General features: G+C 40.7%; 1 protein-coding gene across 2 annotated transcripts in view; it reads right to left on the reverse strand.

Moving 5' to 3' along the window:
• PSEN1 (presenilin 1) overlaps positions 1-6,010 on the reverse strand; it is a 77,400-nt gene that overhangs the window by 36,103 nt on the left and 35,287 nt on the right. The window lies entirely within an intron of this gene.

A 6,010-nucleotide genomic window follows, 5' to 3' on the forward strand; every position in this document is an offset into this window, starting at 1 on the left:
AGAAAGGGTTCTCTTAGAAAGATCATGTGAGAACATGACACTCTTGTACCTCATTTTTTACTACAGAGTATAACTATTACTATAGAATATTATTATTATTCATTAAAAATACATTGCACTTAATAATAGCTTAAAATTTTTACACTGCGCCAGGGATTGATATGCGTTTTACATTTAATTCTCATAGCCACCCCATCATCACCACTTCACAGGTAAGGAAATAGCCACAGCTAATAAGTGTCACAGAGCGGGTTTGAACCCAGGTGTGCCTGGCTGCAGAAATCAAGTTCTTAACCATCTCTATCTGCTGTTCACAAGACATCAGTGAGCTCTGCAGGCTCAGTGTGGGCCAAGTTCTCTTTTACTTTACTTTCAATATATGCATCTCACAGGTAATTTTCCAAATTCTATATTCCAAGTACTATTCTGTGGCAATACTGAAATTACTAGGATCTAAATGCTATCCTTAAGAAGTTCCTGGGCCGGCCGAGTGGCTCAGTTGGTTAAGAGCTCGCTCAAGAGTTTGAGCTCTGAGCAACAGCGGTTCGCTGCCCGGCCCGAGCTGAGCTGCCGCTGAGAGCTGCCAACGTGTGGGGGGGGGGCAAAAAAAAAAAAAAAAAAAAAGAAGTGGTCTTTTGAGCTTCCTTTGCTCGGCCTGATCCAAACTCTTTGGAGTGTACTTTCTCTTCTAATAATGGTCCTTGGGCCATTCTCTACAGCTCGGGCCCGCTTCTGCTTCATTGAAATGTATTTTTACTTCTAATAAACTCCTTTTTTGCAACTTAAAAAAAAAAGTTCCTAAGTTAGTTTTAATATAGACTATATTAGAGATCATTCTCAAGTGCTACAAGGCTATAATTCTATGTGGTCAAGGAAGGAATAAAACATGATTCTTGAGCAGAAACTTCAAGGGTGAGTAGAAGGTGCACGGGCTCCAGGCAGAAACACCGTGAGTCATGGCACAGAGGTGTGGAAGGGAAGTGCAAGGCCTAGGCAGAAAACCAGGGAGCACTCATGAGGTGGCTGGAGAAAGGGTTTGTCAGGGTCGGTGGCAGAAAAGGTTAGGAACAGGTTGTAAAGAACCCTGTTTGCCATGCCAAGGACTTTAGACTTTGTCTTACCAGCAATACAAAGTCATAAAAACTGTCAAGTTTGAGGACGTGACACATCAGATTATGTTCCATTTTTAAGAAGCTTGTCTGAGTGGCGATGGAAAATAGATGTGTAAGAAAGATATTTCAGAAGCAGAATTGACAGGACTTTGTGGCAAATTACATGTGAATGGTCAGGAAGAAGTCAAGGATGACTTTAGAGGTTCCTAGCATAAGAGACTAGGAGGGTGATGATAACGCTGCTCGAGATGGGGCACACAAGGAGATGAGCAGGCTGGAGGGGGAGAGGCACTTTAATTAGGGAGATAGGTTAATTTGAAGTACCTGCAACCAGCCAGGAAAGTCTAAAGGCAGTTAAGAATTTCAAGCTCAGAAGAGAGTTGGGGGAAGTCATTAGTTTCTGTAACTTTGGAAAAGCATGAATAGGAAGTAGGAACAGTACGAACTTGTTGGACATTAATGCACTATAACAGCCATGGAAGGAAAAATACAGAGGGAGATAGACTATAACCAAGAAGAGAAGTGTGAATAAGCCCTAAACTTAAGCAGCAGGAGACAGGAGAAACCCCACCAAAAGAGATCAAGAAAAGAACAGAGGAGAGGGAAGAAAACCAGGAATCAACGTGTCACAGAAGCCAAAGGAAGAGCACATTTCAGAAAGGTGTCATCAACAGTCAGGCCAAATGAGAGCTGAAAAGGCACTGCATTTGACACTGGGGAGTTCACCAACCTCTTCACACAACTAAAACAGGTAAGAGGGAAGTCAGATTATAAATCATTATGGACCGAGCAACAGACAGAAACTGAGAAATTAAAGGCAATCATTTTTTGAAGAAAAAAATGATATGATGAAAGAAGGGATTCAAATTGAAAAAGTTATTTTAGGGATGTTAGAGTCTTGTGCATACTTGTCAGGTCAAAGTAAAGAATTAGGATTAGAGGAAGAGACTGACAATACAAGACGGGGATGAGAACTAATGTAACGGGGTGGGAATAAATGCAGAACAAAAAATGACAGAAGAGTTGCCTTACAAAGGCATTGGTACCCTCTACCTCAGTCTGGAGGTAAGGAAGTAACTCTGACTTCATGGAGAAAATATTTATGAAGACTGAAACCCTATGAGAAATGGAAAAGAAACTATTCCAAAAGGTAAAATACATACACCACTCACCAAGAAAAATAATTTTTGCCAAACACAAATCACTAGAGTGGCCAAAGTCAGGTAGGAAGGAAATGGTTATGAAGAAGGTGGGATTTAGAGGACAGAGGCATCGTGGGATAGCTGAGGAGGACAGCTGAGGGAATTCATCACTCTGTTTTCTTAGGAGGAGGTGACAGCCATATGCTAAGAATGTTATGTTTGTGACTCAGTAATATAATTATGAGAACTTGATGGGTTGATTCATGTTCAAAGTAAACTAAAATACAGTAATAATAGCTCTCTATATACACTATTTATTTACAAAGCACTTTCACATTATCTCATTTATTCTTTTCATATGTTGAGAGGTTTTGGTTGGTAGATGTACACCAAAGCAACTTGTCCAAAATCTTGGCCAGGAAACAGCAGATGCAGGAATCAAAGTCAGGTCTCTTGCTTCAAAACCTGTGTTCTTTCTGTGGCACCACTGCTGTCCTATTAGGCTACAGAACAGTTTAATTAGGTTAAGTCTAGCATGAAAGAGGCAATCATAATATGCTCATTCACATCACTCAACTGGATGTTCTGGTTTATAATGAACATTAACCAACTCCGCCCTGCCCCACCCTCGAAGCTGATATGCGAATAGTAGAGCAGGGTTAAATACACATACCCTTCTTTATAGTACTTTGGATTCTGTTTTTAAAACTCAGTATATGTTTTCTTTTTTTTTAAGTACTATTTATTTATTTAAACAGGTAAAACATTCACCTTGTTGTAAAGTTAGAGTATCAAAAGGTGTGCAGTAAAAAGTCTCCCACTTAACTACTTATTTTCCTAACCTCCCAGTTTAACACTGTCATTGTTCTCTATAAATCCTATTCAAGTTTCTTTGTGTATATACAAGCAAATACAAATATATATTCTCATTGCCCTTTCACACAAATGGTAGTAGCACAATAAATGCACTGTCCTGCACTTTGCTTAACTACATATTGTAGAGACTTGCTTTTACACATCAGTATGCAAAGAACATCCCTATTCTTTAAAAAAAATTTTTTTAGCCAGCTACATAGCCAGTGTATGAATATATCATAATTTATTAGGCCAATCCCCTAACGATGGACATTTAACTTGCTTCCAACTTTTTGCCATTACAAACACTGCTGCAATGAATGCCGCCTATAAGCTATTTCACACATGTGGGGGCTTATTTGTAGGAGAAATTCCCTGAAGTAAAACTGCTGGGTCAAAGTACATATGTATTTGAGATACTGATATATACTGCCAAATCACCCTCCCTACGGGTTGTACCACTTTAAAAAGTAACGTAGGAGAGTGCCTATTTCATCAAGCCCTTGTCAACACAGTAAGCTATGAAATGCTTGGATTTCTACCAATCTGATAGGTGAAATACGGGATCTCAATGTAATTTTAACTTCTATTTCTCTTATTACTAGGAAAGAAGAGCATTTTTTTCTATGAAGTATTTATTCCTTTGCCATTTTTCTATTTGGCTTATGGTACTTTTTTTTTTAAGTTTCTAGGTATAATTACCATGCTTACTAATTAATTAAAAAACAGTGAATGCCAGCTATGTACTAGGTGCCAGAGATATAGCAGTCAACAAGACAGATAAGGTTTCTGCTCTCATGAACTGATTTCAAGTGGAGGGAGACACATAATAAGATAAATTACAGAATGGAATAGTACTATAGCAGGGTGATGTGATAAAGAATACGTGGGATGGGACTACTTTTAGATACTATAGCCAGAGAATATCTTTCTGAGGAAGTGACATTTGATCTGAGACCTGAAGGATGAAAAAATGTGAAAGACTTATTGTACAATAGAGGATTAATTCAGCAGGTCAGGAGTGTCCAAACCCTGCACATGCCAAAGAAAGATTTGGCCTGGTTTCTGAGAGATAACCTCTAAGTCCTCGGAATACTCTGCCTATTAAGAGTGCTTCTGTATACATGAGGCCTTGGGCCACATTGCTAACAATGGGCTCTATGATGGGGGCCTTGGGCTACATAGTATCTGCTTGACCTTAGGAACTATGGTCAGCCGTGTCTATGTGACCAAACCCCAATAAAACTCCTGGACACCAAGGCTCAAATGCACTTCCCTGGTTGGCAATACTCCGTGCATGTTGTCACACACTGCTCCTGGGAGAATTAAACACTGTCCACACGACTCCACTGAGCAAGGACAACCAGAAGCTTGTGCCTGGTGTCTCCTAGACCCTGCTCTATATGCCTATTTCTGTTGCTAATTTTAATCTGTAAACTTTCACTGTAATAAACTGGAACAGTGAGTATAACAGCTTTTCCTGGGGCCGGCCGAGTGGCTCAGTTGGTTAAGAGTTGGCTTAGGAGCATGAGCTCTGAGCAGCAGGGCTGCTGGTTCGATTCCCACATGGGCCAGTGACACTGCACCCGAGCTGAGCTGTCGCTGAGCTGCCAACAGATGGCAGGATGCATCAGCTGGTATGACAACAAGATTGCTTGTTTGATGGTGGGCTATGCCCACCCACAACTAAGACTGAACTTGGCACCTTGAGCTGAGCTGCAGCCTGGATGGCTCAGTGGATAGAGTGTGCACCCTTAACAAGGCTGCTGGGTTTGACTCCCACATGGGATGGTGGCTACGCCCACCCGCAAATAAGATTGAACACAGCACCTTGAGCTTAGAGGCCACAAGCTGCCGATGGGAAGCCAGATGGCGACTGGCGCCCTCCACAACAAAGACTGAAGAACAACAACTTGGCTGATCCCCTTCCCCAATTCCCCAACACTGTTCCACTCCCCCAAACCCCCAATAAAATCTTAAAAAAAAACAAAACAGCTTTTCTGAGTTCTATGAGTCCTAGCTAATCATTGAACCTAAGCATAGTCTTGAGGAACTCCAAATATACCTATTCACTGAAAAATACAAAATATTGCTATGAAAAATTAAAGAATAAAAGCAAAAATAGGCAAATGGTATTACATCAAACTTTAAAATCTCTGTGCATCAAATAAACAATTAGCAGAGTGAAAAGGCAACCACAGAATAGGAGAAAATATTTGCAAGTCATATATCTGATCAGGGGTTAATATTCAGAATATATAAAGAACTCCTACCACTCAACAACAACAAAACAACCTGATTTTTTTTTTTTAAGATTTTATTGGGGAATTGGGGGAGGGGAACAGCGCTGGGGAATCGGGGGAAGGGGAACAGACAAGTTGCAGTTGTTTTGTTCTTCAGTCTAGAACAACCTGATTTTTAAACGAGCAAAGGACTTGAATACACGTTTCTCCAAAGAATATATACAAATGGCCAACAAGCATATGAAAAGATGCTCAACGTCACTAATCATTAAAGAAATGCAAATCAAAAGTACAAGACACCATTCTTATACCCATTAGGATGACTGCTATCAAAAACCAGAAAATAACAAGAATTAGTGAAGATGCAGAACAATTGGAACCCTGTACACTATTGTTACAACTACAAAATGGTATAACTGCTATACAAAATGGTATGAAGGTTACTTAAAAAATTAAAAATAGGGGCCGGCCTAGTGGCGCGTTGGTTAAGAGTTGGCTTGGGACGCCAGCACTGAGCAGCTGGGCCAGGTTCGGAACCCACATGGGCCAGTGATGCTGTGCCCTCTACAGCTAAGATGGTGAACAGCTCAACCTGGAGCTGTGCTGCTGGTGACGGCATAGGCTGCAGCCCCTGCTACAGTAGGCTGCTGTAAGCTAC

The sequence above is a fragment of the Hipposideros armiger genome, unplaced genomic scaffold, assembly GCF_001890085.2.
Source record: "Hipposideros armiger isolate ML-2016 unplaced genomic scaffold, ASM189008v1 scaffold_49, whole genome shotgun sequence".
NCBI lineage: Eukaryota > Metazoa > Chordata > Mammalia > Chiroptera > Hipposideridae > Hipposideros > Hipposideros armiger.